The following is an 18,067-nucleotide window of genomic DNA, read 5'->3' on the forward strand; positions in this document are numbered from 1 at the left end:
GGAATAAGAGTGGTGTGGTGTGGTACTGTGCATAGGTGTGCCTATGTCCATGTGAAGACACATTTCTTCATTCTGCCAAGTCTACTTGGTGAAAAGGGAAAGAACGCTAGCCATGCACAGACTTCAAGTCACTGCAGGCTGACGAGGGAACATTGCTTTGCTTGTCCTGTGCTATAGCTGAAGGTTGAACTGATTTTTCCCCAAATTGATTGACCCACATGGGTGTTTTGGCATCTTATAGACATGATCTAAGGATGTTTTCTCTGGGCTTGAGTGAGACTGTGTCAATTGTCTGGGGTTGATTTTTCTGAGGGAACTTACCAATCAAAAGAATAAAGGTGATGGAGCTGTCTGGATCAGGTTGTTGGCTAGGCATTACATGGCCACAGAGTGATACTGAGTCAAAAAGGATGGGCAGAATCTTGATAGTTTTAAAACAAGATGCGGCAACAGATGGAGATAAACCAGTGGGGCTATTTAGCATTGTGTTCAGGAAAACCAGTCAACTGACTAAAATGTTCTTATTTCGACCAATTTTTGTGAGATGCAGCAGAAGCAACAGCATCCGAGAGTCAGGTACCCGAGTGTGTTTACATTGAAAGCTGGATCTACACTGGCGTTTAGAGGCAGGGAAGGGTTGTATAAATGACTGTAGATTTGGAAGGATAAAATGTGAGTATGTATCAGGAACTTAAAACTATTATCTTTGGCAAGAAAGTAAAAGTTGTATAGCGAATTAAGGCTTTTTCTTTATATGGAATCACAGAATGTTAGATATTGAAGGGATCTTAGAGTTCATGTGGAAATTGAGGCTTGGAGACTTTTAAACGACTTGTCCAAGTCACACGGTGAGTAAATGGCTGAGACACATTTAGACACCTGAATTTGCTCAGGCTACCGTAACAAGTACCACAGCATGGACGGCTTAAACAACAGAAGTTTATTTTCTCACAGTTCTAGAGCCTAGAAGTCCAAGATCAAGGTGTTGACAGGGCTGGTTGCTTCTGAGGCCTCTCTCCTTGGCTTACAGATGGCTGTCATCTCCCTCTGCCTTGTCTTCTGTGTCCTAATCTTCTTTTTTGAGATGGAGTTTTGCTCTTGTTGCCCAGGCTGGAGTGCAATGACACAATCTTGGTTCACTGCAACCTCCACCTCCCAGGTTCAAGCGATTCTCCTGTCTCAGACTCCCAAGCGGCTGGGATTACAGGCATGCGTCACCATGCCCGGCTAATTTTTGTATTTTTTGTAGAGATGGCATTTCACCATGCTGGCCAGGCTGGTCTTGAACTCCTGACCTCGGGTGATCCATCCGCCTCAGCCTCCCAAAGTGCTTGGATTATAGGCGTGAGCCACTGCACCCCGCCTGCTAATCTCCTCTTATAAGGACACCAGTTATATTCAATTATAGCCTACCCATATAATCTTGTTTTAACTTAATTACCTCTTTAAAGGCCCTGTCTCTAAATGCAGTCACATTCTGAGTTACTGAGGGTTAGGACTTCAAGAAATGGAATTTGCAGAGACACAATTCAGCCCTTAACTGACACCATGGTTCTGGATTCCTAGTCCACTGCCATTGTGCCCATATCAGACTAAGTCATCTGGAGGCACCTATTCTTGAGCTGGCTCAGTTTTGTTTTGTTTCTTAGGGATGGGGAAGCTGTTTGGAGCCAATATGAAAACTGTTTCCTGGAGCCAAGGCCTATTAGGAAACTGAGTGAGCATGGGCTGGGAAATCCGGGGTTAGGCTGACCACCAAGCACTGGGAAAAGGAAGTTTCTAACCAGAATCTTGGAACTGGAAAGAACCCAGTGAGGTTAACTTGGCCGTCTCAGAACGAGGAGGATTTACCTGGTATACTTAGGGAACCCAAGTGTCTCAGAGTTCCCGTGGCTGATGCGTTCTTTCTTACGTGTGTGTGTTCAGATTCTTCAGGCCAAGCTCAAAACCCTGTCCCTTGCCTCCAGTCCTCAGAATTGGACAGCAAGATAAAACTCGTCCAATAAGAGAAGTTTTCTCCCTTGAAGCTTGAAGAAGGCTTGACAGGATCTTAAGGAATTTTTTTTTATTCAAGAGAGCCTCTTTCTCTCCTCCTCTGAGGCTGGAGGCAGGGAATTTAGAGGCAAAAAACTTCCCTTATCCCGTTGTTGTCTGCCCTGAGACCTTCAGCCCCTTCTTCGGGCCCTGGCCAGCTCTAGAAAATGGATTGAGGTGAGTTAATATGTAATGTGGTACAGAAACAGGGAGAGGGGAGAGGCCATCTAATATCACAGAGATCACAGATGGCTCCAGTGGAATTACTGAGCATGGTATAGATGAGGGCTTGTGCCAAAAAGTGGCCACGACTGGGAAGAAGAGCCCATCTTATTATGATGGTTGGTGACTCTCTCTGCCATGGAGAACAAGCTTGGGTTCTGGGGTTTTGGAGGGAGCAATTCCAAACATATCCAGCGGAAACACACAGAGCCAGAGTCAGCATAGTGCTGGGAAAAGTACTAGTTCAGGGATCAGAACACCTGGGTTCTGATCTCTGAGCCTCAATTTCCCTTCCTTCACAATGAAGTGTTTGATTAGGTTATCACTAGCCTAATCCTTCCAGCCCTGAGGCTCTAAGCAAAAACTGAAGGATGCTGGGGGGCGGGGAGAAGGAATACTCTTTGTAGCAAATCAAATGATGGACTATGTGTCTCTGTGAACCAAACCAGGCACAGAAAACTCTCCATCTTCATTCCAGAGTTGGTGGGGGGTGGGGGAGTAGGGGTGTTAGCTGTGGTGTCTCCTTATTTGACAACTCAACCTTTTCTACAGGGCCCCTGCAGACACACCATGGAGCTGTTTCCCTTAAGGACCCTGCCCCTGAGGGAAGAGAGGCAGAAACAAGATGGGGCAGGAAGTTGGAATGGGTGTCTGCATGATGCCAATAGCCAGGTGAAAAGAGAAATCAGCCCACTATCTGCTTAGTTTCAAATAGAATAAAGGGATCCAATTTTGTAGCTTTCATCTGATGTAATGGATAATGAGATGCAGGATCAGCCTTTTGCAGTGATTCAGTTTAAAGCCCCCTGGGAAGGATCTGTTTCCCCCTCCCCAATTATCCTGCCACAGAAATGCCTTAAGTTCCACCATTAAAGCACATGGTGTTAAGTACAGTCCTCTGCAGATCACATCCTTTAAAATACAAAAGCACCACTGGGATACTTCATCAAACAAGGATAGAGCCAGAAAAGTAGTGCTTAGGGGGGATGCTCAGGGAGATGAGGGGCTCTGAAGATTAATCTCTAGATACTTCTCAGCTTTGCATTACCTGACCCTTGTGGGAAAGCTAGATTCTGCCTGAGGAAGTGGGAACTCAAGGACTCCCCTAGAAACCAGATGCCTGCAATTATGAGTGTATTTCTAGTCTTGGGAAATGAGTGGACTCTAAGTGGTGAGGGTAGTTATCACACTGAAAACTCACAGAGGCTGCCAGTAAAACTGAGATTGGGCGATGGAAATTCTGATAATATACATGCATTTGGGTCAGCCACTATAGAAGCCAGTGTAGAAGTGCCTCACGGAGCCCCCTGTATGTCCAGAGGACATAAAACTATTCCAGAAGGGGAAAAATCCATTTCATTTCTATGATTATCTGCTGTATATCTAACCCATAAGTCATGATTTGAAAGTATTAAAACCTAGCAGATAGGGAAACACACTGCCAAGGTTCAAATCTGGTTATGCGACCTTGGGCAGGTGACTTAACCTTTCTGAGAATACATTTCCTCATCAAATTCGGTATAAAGCAACTGGCATGTAGTAATCTTCTACAAATGGAAACTATTATAGTTATGAGTACCGAGGGAGCTTCAGGACACCATTCATGAATTGGCACTAAGCCATACAATCAATGGCCACCATGGTCAGAGCAAATCAGAAGTCCAGACCCTGAAAAATGTACGCATAATCTTTTTCTTACCTGAGTGAATCTTGTTTCTTCCCAACTTAATCTTACCTTTCAGGATCTGCCAGTAAAAGAAGCAGAAAGAGTCCTGTACCCCTCCTAGCAGCCTGGAAACTACGTTTGGGGCAAGGTTGGCCTTACCCACAGACAGGATGGGCACCTGCCTTCATGACAAGATTTAAGAAAAATTATAAATCACATTCACCCAAATTTGTATTATGCTACCTGCCATATGGGTCTAAAACTCCATTATTATAGATATTTCCCTCCATCTGGGCGATGGCTTCTGAAGACCCCTACCGAAAAGCACACAGTTGCCTGGGAGAATGTGCAGGTCAACACATAGGTGAAAGTTCCCTAACCTGCAATCTAGCCTCTTCTTCAATAAAGAAGAATGGTCTGGTACTCAGGACAAGTAAGCTTTGATAGGACTAGAGATCTTAAAGGCCCAGAGCACAGGCCTCTTCCTTTCAGGAGGCATACAGTGGGAACGTATGGGCAGCAGAAAGACACCAAATGGGCATGGGACCTACTAAGAACGTCAGCTGGGCCATCTGTGATTTAGGGAGCTAAGACGTGGAGTCAATACTGACTTTCAGTTCACCTTGACATTGACTCTACCTGGCTCTTGTACCTTCCAGTGCAGACTTGCTTCCTCCCGAGAGCAATGACGTACTTGGGGAAGAGGTAGAGAGGCAATCCTAGTGTCTGGGTACTCTGAGCAGCGATGCCCAGGATCTCAATGACTGAGACCAAGCAGCTCTGTCTCTGACCAACACTATCATGACAGCAGCTACAAATCAGTAACTAAGAGTGTGCTCTGCAAATCGCTGGGACTCTAGAGGGTCTTTTAGCTGGTCCAAAAGTCCACCCAGAATTCATCATCCAAACACATGTGACTGGTGTGTGTGTGTGTGTGTGTGTGTGTGTGTGTGTGTGTGTGTTTTAATGGATGAGAGGTTTTTTTTTTTTTTTTTTATTGTTGCCCAGGCTGGCCTCAAACGCATAGCTTCACCTCCTCAAGAACCAGAGAAACAGACCTGAGCCACCGCAGCTCCCTGGTTTGTGTTTTAATTGTAATCTCTGAGGAGATATAAATATATATTTGAAAGTGCAAAGAAATGAATATTTGAAAAAGTATAACCATTGTCATGGTTATTTACTAAGGAAAAAAATGTGTGTGTGAAAATTGAATATGTATTTATGTGTGTACAGACACACACACTCACACCACACACGGACATATTCTTCCCTCCCTCCCTCCTTTCCTTCCTTCCTTTCTTTCATTGCCAAAAGAGGCCAATGAGATATGTGAGAATTGGCTTCTCTGAGATCTGACCAGAACAGGCTGAGGGCCACCAGCGTGGATGCTACATCTGCGGGACTGGACACTTTCCTACTGATGTTTTTTGACTCAGGATGTTTTGGCATCATGGCAGCACAAATTCTCTCTCTAATCCAGTCTGTACCTAAACCCTGTGTAGGCAGATTCTACCCTAAAAAGAGCAGCCAGAGAAGTGAGAACCTGGTTCCTCCTACATTACCCTAAATATTGCTGTGATATCAGGGAAATAATATTAATACTTACAACTACAACCAAGTGGGTCTCTCTGGGCCTTTACTAAACTTTCCTCCTCTGAATTATGGGGAAACTTCCTTAACAAGGTTGGAAAAACTGGGAGTGAGAGAGGAGAATTGGGAAGGGAGAGAATGTGTTAAGCAGGTGTAAAACACAGGAAGGGGTTCTGTAAACGCTCCATCTTGAGAGGGGGGCTTTGTGGATGGGAGGAGGAGAAGGAAATGAAAGGTGGTAATTAGCTTATTATTGTTTCCCCTGGGTGTTGTGAAAATTCCTTAGGAGACACTTGTAAAAAAGCAGAGGGAAGACAGTAAATACACATCTAATGATATGCTAAATAAATTATTATTGTTATTATTATGACTGTAATAGCAATTGCAACTTGCTTCCTGCTCCGAGTTTCCACTAAAGATGGGAATTGACCCCCTTACAGCCAGGCCTCTGCAGCTGCCAACAACCCCCAGCACCACCCCCCCACCGCCACCCGTAATCAGTCAAGTAATTGGGCAATATAGACTAGGCTTCAGTTAACAGCCATTCTCCTGCTTTCTGCAGAAGGAGAACCGAACAGCTCAACAGAAGCTCGCAAGGTCTCTGCCAGGTGCCTGCTCTAGCAAAGAAATGAAGCAAAGGAGCTCTGCCCAGAATAACGGGGGTTATACTTAGGAAATAACTTCTTGATTTCCAAGCAAGGGAATTTAGGGAGGGCAAAAGCAAAGGCAGACAATTAGGGAGAGGTTGGGTCACAGAAACAAAGGAGAAATACACAAAATAGGGATACTCCATCTAGATAGCATAGGTTTCTAGGACTCCTGCAATTGTCAAGGGCACTTCCAGCATTTTGCTAGGAAGTGAGCCAATTGTTTTTGTCAGTTTCTCAAAGGGGTCTGGGACCCAGAAACGGCTAAGAGCCATTCCACCCCAGGTAAAAGGGACCCAGGACTCTTTTGGCTGAGGGCAAACCAACAGACCCTGGCCACCATTGTAATCTGCTGTTTACAGCAACTGTAAGCAACCCCCTCCACCCCCCTACTTCTAGCCAGAGCCCAGGCACCTGCCCTGAGCCCTTCTTAGGCAAATATATGTAAATGTAGGACCATCGGTTTTCCCTCCCTGCATTTCTTTAGGGAAAGCAACAACCGTGCCTGTAGGCCAAAGGTATTCATGAGGAGAAAGGAGAGGGCTAGCTGTCTAAGAGGGAAACTGCCAAAGGCTACAGACTAGGAAATGGGATTCCAGGTTTAAGATAGCTCCTCTCTGGACCTCAGTCCTTCACCTAGTCACCTAGTCACATGGTGCATTGCCCCTAAGGATTCTTAGGGGAAAAGGAGCCAAATTTGGCAGGGTCCTCCTTGCTTAAGCCTTGATGGGAGAAGGGGAGACCAACCCTTCTCTGCAGACCGGGGTCCACACTAGGCAGAGGAACTCCAAACCTGCCCCATTCACCAACAGTGCCTGGCCTAGCTCCAAACTCCTGAAAGGAACTATTTCACAGGAACCAAAAAGGGTACACTGGTGAAAAAAAAAAAAAAAAAAAAAAAAAAAAAAAGAAATAATCTGATTAGAGGCATTACTGGATCAGAAAATCTGTGACCTTTTTAACATTAAATTTTAAAAAATATTTTACTATTGGCGACGCGGTGGCTCACGTTTGTAATCCCAGCACTTTGGGAGGCCGAGGCAGGTGGATCACGAGGTCAGGAGTTCGAGACCAGCCTGGCCAACATGGTGAAACCCCATCTCTACTAAAAATACAAAAAATTAGCTGAGTATGATGGCGCATGCCTGTAATTCCAGCTACTCGGGAGGCTGAGGCAGGAGAATCGCTTGAACCCAGGAGGCAGAGGTTGCAGTGAACCAAGACAGCGCCGATATACTCCAGCCTGGGCTACCGAGAAAGACTCCGTCTAAAATATATATGTGTGTGTGTGTGTGTGTGTGTGTGTGTGTGTGTGTATACATATTTTACTATTAAATTAAACATTTTAAATATTAAGCCTGATCTGTTTGGTAGCCCTGGAGCAGGGCTGAGTCATAGAGAGAAAGCTTTCCTTTAGCCAGGCTGGCTGTCTCGCACTGATTTATTTTTGTTTTATTTGTGGATTTCTTTTTTTTTTTTTTTTTGAGACGGAGTTTCACTCATGTTACCCAGGCTAGAGTGCAATGGCGCGATCTCGGCTCACCGCAACCTCCGCCTCCTGGGTTCAGGCAATTCTCCTGCCTCAGCCTCCCAAGTAGCTGGGATTACAGGCACGCGCCACCATGCCCAGATAATTTTTTGTATTTTTAGTAGAGACGGGGTTTCACCATGTTGACCAGCATTGTCTCGATCTCTTGACCTCGTGATCCACCCGCCTCGGCCTCCCAAAGTGCTGGGATTACAGGCTTGAGCCACCGCGCCCGGCCAATTTGTGGATTTCTTAATGGACCCAGTGGTGGTTCCTCTTTGCACCCCTCGGGTTGACAGACAATTCCTTCCTAGCCCAGGTCTCAGCTCTGGTTTAGTTTTCATAGGCTGGGGATTCAGGGGGCCGGGAGACTGGAAATAGAAAGCAGAAGTACACTGGGGAGGTGGGTCTGCCTTGGCTTACCTTCACATTTCCAGACTTCAGGCGCCTCGCTCCAGCCTCCGCCCCATCCTAGGCCCAGGCTGGTCTCCCACCCTACTACCCACAGGTCCCATCAGAGCCCAAGCTGCTGCCAGCTTCCATGTTATCCCCCAGCCTGGCTAGGGTCCCTGCAGCCCGGGTATCCAGGTGCCTGCTAGCCACAGTGGTGTGCAGAGTGAGGGTGAGTTTTCATGTTGATTGCCCTTCCGTTTACCTCAACAAGTATGTTTGGGCAACCGCACTGTGCCAGGCAGCAGACAGAGTCCCTGCACTGCAGGACTTCCTAGTCCTGTGGGCAGGGGTGTGTGGACCGTGGCACATGGTGGTTAGCCCCAGTCCAAGAGTCTCCACTGCCTTCCCAGCATCCTAGAGATGGGGGAAGGAGCAGGCTGGCCGCTGAGACTGAGTTCAGGACAACTCCTTCGCACATTCAACAAAGTTATCTGTGACTCCCTGATTAAAAAACAAAAACAAATACTGGCGGTGGTGGGAGGTATTTCCCCCCTGAGTTGGTTGGTAGCGGGGGTGAGAATTGGGGAGTCTTGGCCCAGTGGGGTCTAGAAGGGGGCCGGTGCAAGAGTGGTTGGTGTAGCTGTGAGTGGAGAAGTAAGATCTAGTGGGGTAAGCCCATGTGCCCTGTTTCTAAAGTCAAATTCTCCCCGAAAAGGTTCAGGGCAGCACGGTTAGAGAGCTGGAGGAGTCCCTCTGTACCCAGAGGGAATTAGGCCACTCAGGCCTCAGAGAAGGAGGGCAGGTGGTGAGGACAAGCTCCCCAATCCCCCATCAGAGCAGGCCCAGCTCTTGCAAATTCACTCCTCAGTCCACAAGGTCTCCGGTCCCATCCTGCATCCCTGCCAGGGCACAGGAGGCCCAGATAAAAACAGGCTTTATTTGGCCAAATGAACTCACTCTCCTGGATTACCTCACTTATCAGAAAGCGAAAGTGTACTCCATGCTCCCCGCCCTGTCCCTGCCTAAACCTGTTTATCTCTGAAGCCCACTCTTTGAGACCTAAAAATTAGGGTTTAAGAGAAACGAGCTAGGACTGCAGGAGGGGCACGGCAGTCCCTATCCTTCAGTGCACTAAGAGCCCAACTGAAGGCTGCTTCCTCGGTGGACCTAGTCTCAGGGTGGGGAGGCTGGAGTTTTTGCAGCTTCCCCTTTCCCAAGCTCCTCGACCACAGCCGCCTGCGCCAGCCCCTCAGAAAACCGGTTCTCACCTTTTGGTGGGTGCTAGTGTTTACCCCTTTCCTCCTGCGATCAGTTCATCCGAGCCCACCCACCCTCCATTTACCTCCCTTCCTGGAGGCTCCCTGAGCTCTATTTCCCGTTTTGCAGCTCCATCCCTCCGTAAGTACAGAACTCTGCTAGCTGCTTACCTAGAGGGCAGATACAGCGTTTCTAGCCGGCCCCCCCGCAGATATCTGTGAACAAGTCTCTCCCAGCCCCTACAGATAAATACGCCTGTTCTGAGATAGACTGGCCTAAGTCCCAACGTGCACACATCACAAGATAATTATACATAATATACATACAAATCTCACTATAGAGTTATATTTGAAAGTGTCTGTAACTCTAGAGAGAGATTGCAGCATGTACATATAGGACTATAATGACTTATGTCTATTTTTATAACTATGTAGTTATAAATAGATATGCCTATATATAGCGATAATAATATAGAAATATCTCTATCGCCATATATGGCTCTAAGTGAATGCTCTAACTACTCTATATCACAATCAATAAGTATATATCTCCTGATACATAATTCTAACAATATACATTTTTATCTATATAGCTGTTCAGAGATATAAATCTGTCAGGAGATCAAGCGCACATAAAGCCGGATGGCTGTAAGACAGTCGTATATTTTCCCATATATAAATCTGCTCCTATAACTCCTGTATATGCACAAATACAATGGAAATAATTATATTTTCCTCAAACATAAATCTGTAAATACAACCACAGCACATTTAGGTATGGTTAGAGATACAGCAATATTTTCTAGACATCAGTCTGTCAGTAGAGCCACCAGTGCCTCCAAACAGAGAGTTATAGAGGGAGTTATAAATAAACTCTCCAGATGTGAACGGATCAGTAGAACTAGATGTAAACACGACTCCAAGCCGTTCTTTCTTCTTCTTCTTTGTAAGATATTCCTGAAGCACGCCCAGTCATCTAACAGGGTGCAGAGGTATCTGGGTGCTGGTATTTTCCCTCCAAGGAGGGTCGGAGGTCGCCGGACTTTGGGAAACCGAGCAGGAGTGGGTGGGGGACAGTGCCCGCTCCCAACGCAGCTCAGAAGCCCCTTCCGTCAGTCTCCTGGTGGCTGAGAGCTCCGGCCAGCGGAGAGGCCTAAAGGAGAAAAATGAAAAAGCATAGTCTGGCTTGAGTCGTTCGGCACTTCTCCGGCCCAAAACCCTCTCACCAGGGAAGCCCCGATCAGGCGTCGGAGCGGAGAGAGCCCGCGAGGCTCGGAGGCTGGGGGCCCGGGGCTGCAGGCCGGGCTGCGGAGGCCGAGCGGAGTCGCCAGCCGGTATCTGACCGCCCCGCGCCCCATCGCCCCGGGCCGCTGCTCGTCGGCGGCCTGGAACACAAAACCTGGGCCCTCGCCCCGCGCTCTGCGCTCAGCTCGTCCACTGGTCTTATTTTATTGCTGTTTTGTCCCATTAGGTATCGCAGCGTCCTTAACCCGGTGTTCTCAAATGCGAGGACACCCAGAGCTTTCTCGAATGAGTGTGTGTGCTGGCTTTAAATAAGTGACTCGGTGGATAGTGTATTTCTCTTTTCAGACCAAATGGGTCACCGGCTTCTGAAAAAGAATCCAAACCTCTGAAAGGGTTTCTGACAAATCTTTTATAAGTTCTCACGCTCATTTGTTACGATGATTTTCTTTTCTTGTCTTTTAAAAAAAGTTGGCTAATTTGTGTTTCTATATTCCTCTTTGATTTTATTTTTCTTGGTACAATTGTTTTTAAAGGAGGGATTTCGTTAGACCCGAAACTGTGGGGCGGCTTCCTCTCCAGCAAACTTAGTATCTCTACGCCTCTGACTCCCGTCTCCCCGAATAAACAAACTCATTAAATGACCAGAAAACTGTACCTGGAGAGAAAGAGGTGGATGTTGCAGGATCCGGGACCGTGGTCTTTGCTTCCTTCATGAAAAATCGGCTAGGTTCCAAGCTCGCGAAGGAAAATTCAAGGCGCCTTAACTCCTCCTTTTAAATTTTTTAATAAAGACCCTAGAAAGGGAACTTGCCCTGGGCCTGCTGGAGCCCCAGTCTGGCTCTCCCCACTCCCCGGCGGCCATAAATGTTTTTCTGCTTCCGTCCGGGCCCTGGGGGCTCGTCCTCCCGGGCATTTCTGCGCTCTTGCCGGATCAAGTCTGTGGTCATCGCCTCATTCATCTCTGCCCCTTGGCCTGACCCTGCACATTTGGCCTCCTCCTTAAAATAGGGGCTCCCAGAGAGTCCCAAAAACCATTAACCACCCCCATATGTGGGATCCCTTCCCTGATCACACAAAGAAAAAGGCCCAGAAAAAAAAGCAATAAATAGTAGACTCCTGGCTCTCCTTCTCCTCTTTTGTCCCTTGTCCGGGAAAGGGGTTCCCAACCGCAGCTCCCCAAGAGCATATTAAGAAGCTTACTTCCTCCCGTCCTTTCCTATCTCCCTCTCAGATGTTGTGATCCTGACTTCTTCCTCTGTCCCCTCCTCAAAATATTTCTTCTTGCATTTTTTTGTTATCCTGTTATGCAGGGACTGTTAACTACTGTTTTATTATTATTATTCGTTATTTATTGTTATTACGATTGTTGTTAGAGATTTGTTCACCAAGTTCAGGGGACAGCAGCCTGGCCCAGAGGGAAGCCTGCCTGTCTCTCTCTCTCTCTCTCTCTCACACACACACACACACCCTAACACCGTGCACGCACTCACGCATATATGCTCACAAATGCCTGCTATGTTCAGGCCCCTGCACAGCAATCCAAAGAGGCAGGCATCCTATCCTAGCACGCAAAGAACACACTGCCCACGCACGCCAGCATTCAGGCAGAACACCACCCCCAGACCGACGCCAAAACCCACACGCACCGAGCTTGCAAGGAAAGGAAAATACGTAAAGAATCCCTTCTCTCCCACAACCTGGAGGGGCGAGTTAGGCCTCTGTCTCTTCCCCTCAGTCTCTTTCGCTTTCTCTTTTTTTTTTCCCTCCTTGTTTACAGCTTCAGAGAGCTCAAGGCCCATAAATCTTGAGGGGCCTACAGAGCGCAGAGCACATTTGTATGCATCGTTAGGACTCGCTAATACCTAAGCCCATTAAGGAGCGTGTATGCGCGTGGTTTCCGGTGTGTATTAACTTATAGTTAAATTCTGGAGGAAAGGGCATTGTGAATTAACATATACCAAATCCATCACGGGCTTTTGTCACATCAGATCAGTCAGTCATGGATTTTGGGGGAGCAACTTGCCTGGGTTGGGGTGTACCCACCCTCCAAACTTTGCGGAGCAGGCCCGGGGTCTGGGGAAACACGAAGACATTCCTATTCAGCCCCAGTCATTCGGATCCCCCAGGCCAAGCGGCTGCACACCTGCGGGATGGCGGAGGGACTGCAGACCCGGGTCCGGGAAGCCAGCGCCGGCGGAGGGAGGCGGGCGAGGGAGGCCCCTCCTGCGTCCTGCTGGGGTTGAGCTGGGGCGGCTGGGCCGGTGGCTGCTGGGTCGCCTGGTTTCCGCTTTCCGAAAGAAATGAGAGGAGAGGCAAGTGGAGTCGCTGAACTTTAATTAAATCGTAGAGAAGACAGTGGGGGGAGGAAAAAAAAAAAAAAAAAAAAACGATCGGAGAAGGAGGAGGAGGGGGCCGAGAGGCCGAGGAAAGGAAGTCCCGGCTCGGGGGAACTTGGAGATCGCTCCAAGGAGCTGAAAGCTGGACTTCGTGCAAAAGTGCCCCTGTCCCCCACCCCAGCCACTCCGCCCCAGTCGAGGAAGCTAATTCCAGCCCTCTTAGTGGAAAAAAAAAATTAAAAATTAAAAAAAAAAAGAACGAAAAGAAAAGGTAAAGAAAAAGAAAATCTAATTATGTGGCATGTTTCAGCCAGGTGTTCCTGGTTCCTATGACTCAGACCCTATTGGAGCCCCAAGGATCTGGATAATTGGGCCTGCATAGACAGAGATGAAGGATGCCAGTTCTAAAAGGAGGAAGGGGAGAGAAAAGTCCATCTCTTGGGGTCTTGTAGAAAATACCAAAGACCAAACAAGCTAAATTATTGTGTCCGTGTAGATCTATTTGCCTATTTACATACAGCAGGCTGTGGGGATGAAGGGTGAGGGGAGGCAGGGAATAAACGACCCGGATCGAGCGGGCTGGCAAGAGAGAAAATGTGTCCCCCGCCCTTTGCGGGAACAGCCAAGGGGCCTCCTCCGTGCGCAGCTCCGGCTGCCGAGCTGCGGGCCGGGCCGGGGGCCGGAGCCGGGGCCGGGCTGGGGGAGGGGAGGCAGGGGCGGGCCGGGAGGCGGGGGCGGGCCCTCCCCGGGCGCTGTGAACTTTAGCTGGGCCGCCGCCTGTCAGCCCCAGAAAGCGTTAAAGGTGCAGCAGCCCGCGCCAGCCTCCGCAGCCGCCTTTGTACGCGTGATTTATGACTTCAATCTTGGTTCACCGAGAGTTCACACGGCTTTCGCTGCTGTTGAAGGTTAAAAGATGGTCTTTGCTTGACAAGTGGGACTATTGAAAATTCCTTCTTCTTCGTTTTTTTTTTTTTTTTTTTTTTAGAATCGAAGAGTAGAGGCTCAGAAGAGAAAAAAAAATGCGGGGCGGGGGGGGCCGGGGGACAGGGGTTGCAGGTGGGCCAAAATGATAGGTCATGAAGGTTTGTCCTATATTTAGGAGTTTTTGTTGCTAGGATTTGCGTGCGTGTTGGGGAGAGGGTAGAGAATAGGAGGGAGCTAGGAAAGAGTTGTAAAGATCTCTCATATTTAGAGGCCAAAGGAATGGCATTAAAAAAAAAAAAAAAATCTCTTGCTTCCACAGTTAATGATCTGGGTAACTTGGGTCATCTGCCTGACTGATCCTCCTCTTGAGACCGGAAATGGTCCAGGTAAGGGAGAGAGTTTGGTGCCATCATCCACCTTACCTGGGTAACTACTTTTTTTTTTCTTTTTTTGAAGTGGGGTCCATCTCTGTTACCCAGGTTGGAGTGTCATGGCACCATCATAATTCACTGAAGCCTCAATCAAACTCCTGGGCTCAAGTAGTTCTTCCATTTCAGCCTCCCAAATATGTGAGACTGCCGGCATGCGCCACACTGCCAGGCTGAGTAGCTGCTGTTCAGTGTGCTCCTTTACTCACAGATTTGGACAAGGGTATTTTTAGGTCCCAGTCCTTCAACTCTCTTCAACTGGTAGGTTTAGCCTGCCATTTACATTTGATGCACATGCAGAGGCTGATGGGAAGGAAGTCTGTAGATTTGGAATTGGAAGTCCTTTCTAATTTCAAATCCCCTTGGTCCAGGAGCCAGTCCTTCTTCCTTCTAGCATTTTGAAGAAGGTCGTGCCACAGCAGAGATGGTGCTCAAGGACCTCCTAGAGACTAGGAAATAAGGCCCCTTTGTGGTCTAAGGCTCTGAGTACTTGGAGAAACAAAACTCACTCCTTTTTAAATTTCTCGAGAGAGAGAAGAGGAGATACCTTGAAGCTGAGGGTCTGCTTGGGTCTTTTAGTATTTTTTAAGATATGTTTTTTTAAAATTTTCTGGAGTGGAATTTGGGATTGTGTGCACTGGGAAGGGGAACAGCAGGCTGAGTCTGGAATTGGGTGTGCCTCCCTAGCCCTATTTAGGCCCCATCTCCGTTGTCGATGCTAGGTAGATGTCTTCTTTCGAGATAGAGCCATCCCCTCAAATCCAGATCCGGGAACCAAAGGCATCCACACTAGAAGGGGCACTCCCTGCTTCTGTTCCTACATAGATTTAGAGAGGTGTTCTCCAACAATGTGGGGACTTAGGTAAGGGAGAGGTAGAAGAGCCGGAAAGATGTTATCTCCCTGGGACACCTAACACCAGGCCCTCCTTCAGGGGACCTCATATGTAAATAGCAGAATGGAGAGCAGAGAGACCCCAGAAATCCAGAGAGACCCCAGAAATCCAGAGTCCAGGCTCTAAGGTCATTTTGGCAGGGATGGTCCTCTGGCCTTAGGAAGAACAGAGGGGCAATATGGCCCTGGTTAGAAGCTCAGGGGATGGTAGCTGTTAGGAGGAATCAACCAAGGAAGCTAATGAATCTCTTCCAGGTTCTGGTTGGGAAGCAGAGGAAGGAATTTAACGACCTCTGGAAGTAATGTCTGACCTGAAGTCCCCTTCCCACTGTTTCTGACTGTGTTCGTCACTGGGAAATAATCTCAGTAGGCTTGTGCTTATCTGCAAGTCTGGAGTAATTATGAATTATTAATTCATAATAAAGACTTGATTGTGACCATTGCTTGCCAGTGGACCCATTTATCTCCTTCTTTGTGAGGCAGAGGGCAGCCTCTGTTAGCCCTCAGCTTCTGTAACAGGCAAACTGAGGCCAGCCCCTCTTGAAGGCAGTCCTTGAACTTGGCCCTGTGTGGGACAATTGCCTCATTACCAGTCAAGTCGTGTGGCACCTCAGAGTATTTGTGCAATACAGCCACCTCCCACTAACTTCAGATTTCCAAGTGCTTTGTAGACTCCCGGAGAGATAGAGTAGGGGATTGGGAGTGAGACTCCAACAGGGGAAGAAACTTGGCCAAGCTGTGTGTGGAGACAGGAGTGAAGGCCAGGTGGGAGGATTCCCAGGCACACTACCTAAGCGATCTTAGGATCAGCAAGGGGCATTTCACCTTTCTTACCCTAAGGAGATGCTAGCCTCCCTCAACTCTCTGGGGACCCCTGAACACACATCTGACCCCTTCTCCCAACCTCTTTGCCCCACTGGCCTCCCAATCAAGAGGTACAGGTTCAAGACACATCGTGTCCTTGGATGGCAGGGGGGGGAGAGTGGGACCTCAGATGGCTGGTGGGGGGAAAGTGGGACCTTGGATGGTTGGTTGGGGAGTGAGACCTCGGATGGTTAGGGGTGGGGGAATGGTACCTCGGATGGTTAGGGGTGGGGGAGTGGGACCTTGGATGGTTAGGGGTGGGAGAGTGGGACCTCAGATGGTTGGTGGGGAGAGTGGGATCCGCCGGTTGTTTCACATCTGTAAGGGGCCTGGAGAGGGAGAAAATTGCTCCTATCCCATGAGGTAATTTCCATCTAAATCGCTGCTATAAGCTCACTTCCACCAGCACTGAGATAATTCTCTTCATCCTTTTTTCCCCTTTTCTTCCCTCTGAACCACAGGCAGGGAGATTGAGGGCAGGAGAGGCAGCTCCCAACAGCTGTACCTAGAGGAAGAGATAGAAGTAGGAAATGAGGGGAGAGTGGCTTAAGCCTGTTACTTCCCACAAGTTTTATCTCCGTTCTTCAAACCCAGGTCAACATCCTGAAATCAGGGCCATGAGAAGCCCTCCCTCCTTGTTCCCCCAACTCACTCTCTCACAGAGAAGGAGCCCCTGCCTTCCTCCCTGAGGCCCGGGCTGCTCTAAAAACTTCGTTCTTAGGACACTATCGCTTTCTACAGGACATCTGGGTTCCCAACCCCCATGTCTCTCTCAGTGCCTTTCTGGTCCAGAGGGAGCCAGTGGCTTTGCCAGCACACCACCATTTTGTGCCCCACCAGGGGGTAGTCCATGGAGTCATCTCAACTTTCAACCCAGGCCTCACTCATTCTTTCCCCAAGCCACGCCAGCATTCCTTGGTCTCTCCCAAGCCAGGAGGCAGGTAGGAAGCCCATCCAGAGGGTCCCCTGGAACTGGCTAATATAGTCTCATTTACTGTTTGATGGTAAATAAAGAGAACTTGGGAAAAAAGGGAAGGAGCACCTGCGCCTGGCATCCTCCTCACCCGGCATCCTCCTCACCCGGCATCCTCCTCAGCCACCCCTCCCTGGACATTGGCTTTCTCCACAAAACAGTGCACTGTTGTTCCTGGACCACCGTTCCCCGCCATCTTCATTGGAAAGGTTTGAGTTTCACCCTCCGTTCACCCCCATTAATCACCCCAGCAGCTAAACATCACCCAGCCCCCTCTGGCCCTTTCTCTTCTTCCTCCCCTTAGTATTCATGGCGGAGCATTCCTCACTGCTGCACGCTCACAAAGACCCCTCCTCTGACACAAGGTCCCTCCCACTCCCCAACCACCCAGTCCATGATGGGCACTGCTCACTTCTGGATGTTCCGACTGCCAGTGCCCACTCCTGGACCCCGTTCCCCCACTCCCCAGCCATCTCCACAACCACTGCCCCCTTCCCATGTACACGTCTGCTCACCACATCCTCCTTCAGGTCCCTCCTCTCAGCCCCACAAACCCTCTTCAGTCTTTCCCAGCCACCATTCCGCCCTCCATGCCCCATCCATGTGTGACCCTGTCTGCTTTCCTATACTTCTTGCTTCTGTCTTCTTTCCCACCCCAGGACATTCCCTAGGGACTTGAGATGGCTAACCTGAAACCCTTTCCTTGCAGCCTTGAGAAACTGAGAGGCAGCATACCACATTGGTTAAAAGCATGGGTTTGGGATTCAAGTCCCTGATCTGACACTTGCTATTGTACAAACTTGGGCAAATTACTTAACCTCTCTGAGCCATCCATAAAATAGACATACCCACTAACCTTATAGAGTTGTTCTGTAGATCAGATTAAATTTTATTTGCATAGATCCAAGCATTCAGCAGGGTCTTGATAAATGGTAGTTATTGTGTTACAAGCTTCTTGTGAAGAAAGAAAGAGATGTTCTTCAGATTCCAATAAAAGTGAAGGAATTGCCTCCTCCAGCACCAGAGAGGGAGGGATAAAAATTACACAGTATTGGCCAGGCGCGGTGGC

General features: G+C 48.5%; 1 long non-coding RNA gene across 1 annotated transcript; it reads right to left on the reverse strand.

Annotated features, from left to right (window-relative positions):
• Nucleotides 1–7,926: 7,926 nt before the first annotated feature.
• LOC108284905 lies at nt 7,927–13,112 on the reverse strand. The gene is made up of 2 exons (XR_001817382.2): nt 11,237–13,112; nt 7,927–10,489 (listed from the first exon to the last, which is right to left on the reverse strand). It is a non-coding gene; the product is annotated as an uncharacterized LOC108284905 (long non-coding RNA).
• Between the last annotated feature and the right edge of the window lie 4,955 nt (nt 13,113–18,067).

This window comes from Cebus imitator, unplaced genomic scaffold (assembly GCF_001604975.1).
Source record: "Cebus imitator isolate Cc_AM_T3 unplaced genomic scaffold, Cebus_imitator-1.0 Scaffold285, whole genome shotgun sequence".
In the NCBI taxonomy this organism is placed as follows: domain Eukaryota; kingdom Metazoa; phylum Chordata; class Mammalia; order Primates; family Cebidae; genus Cebus; species Cebus imitator.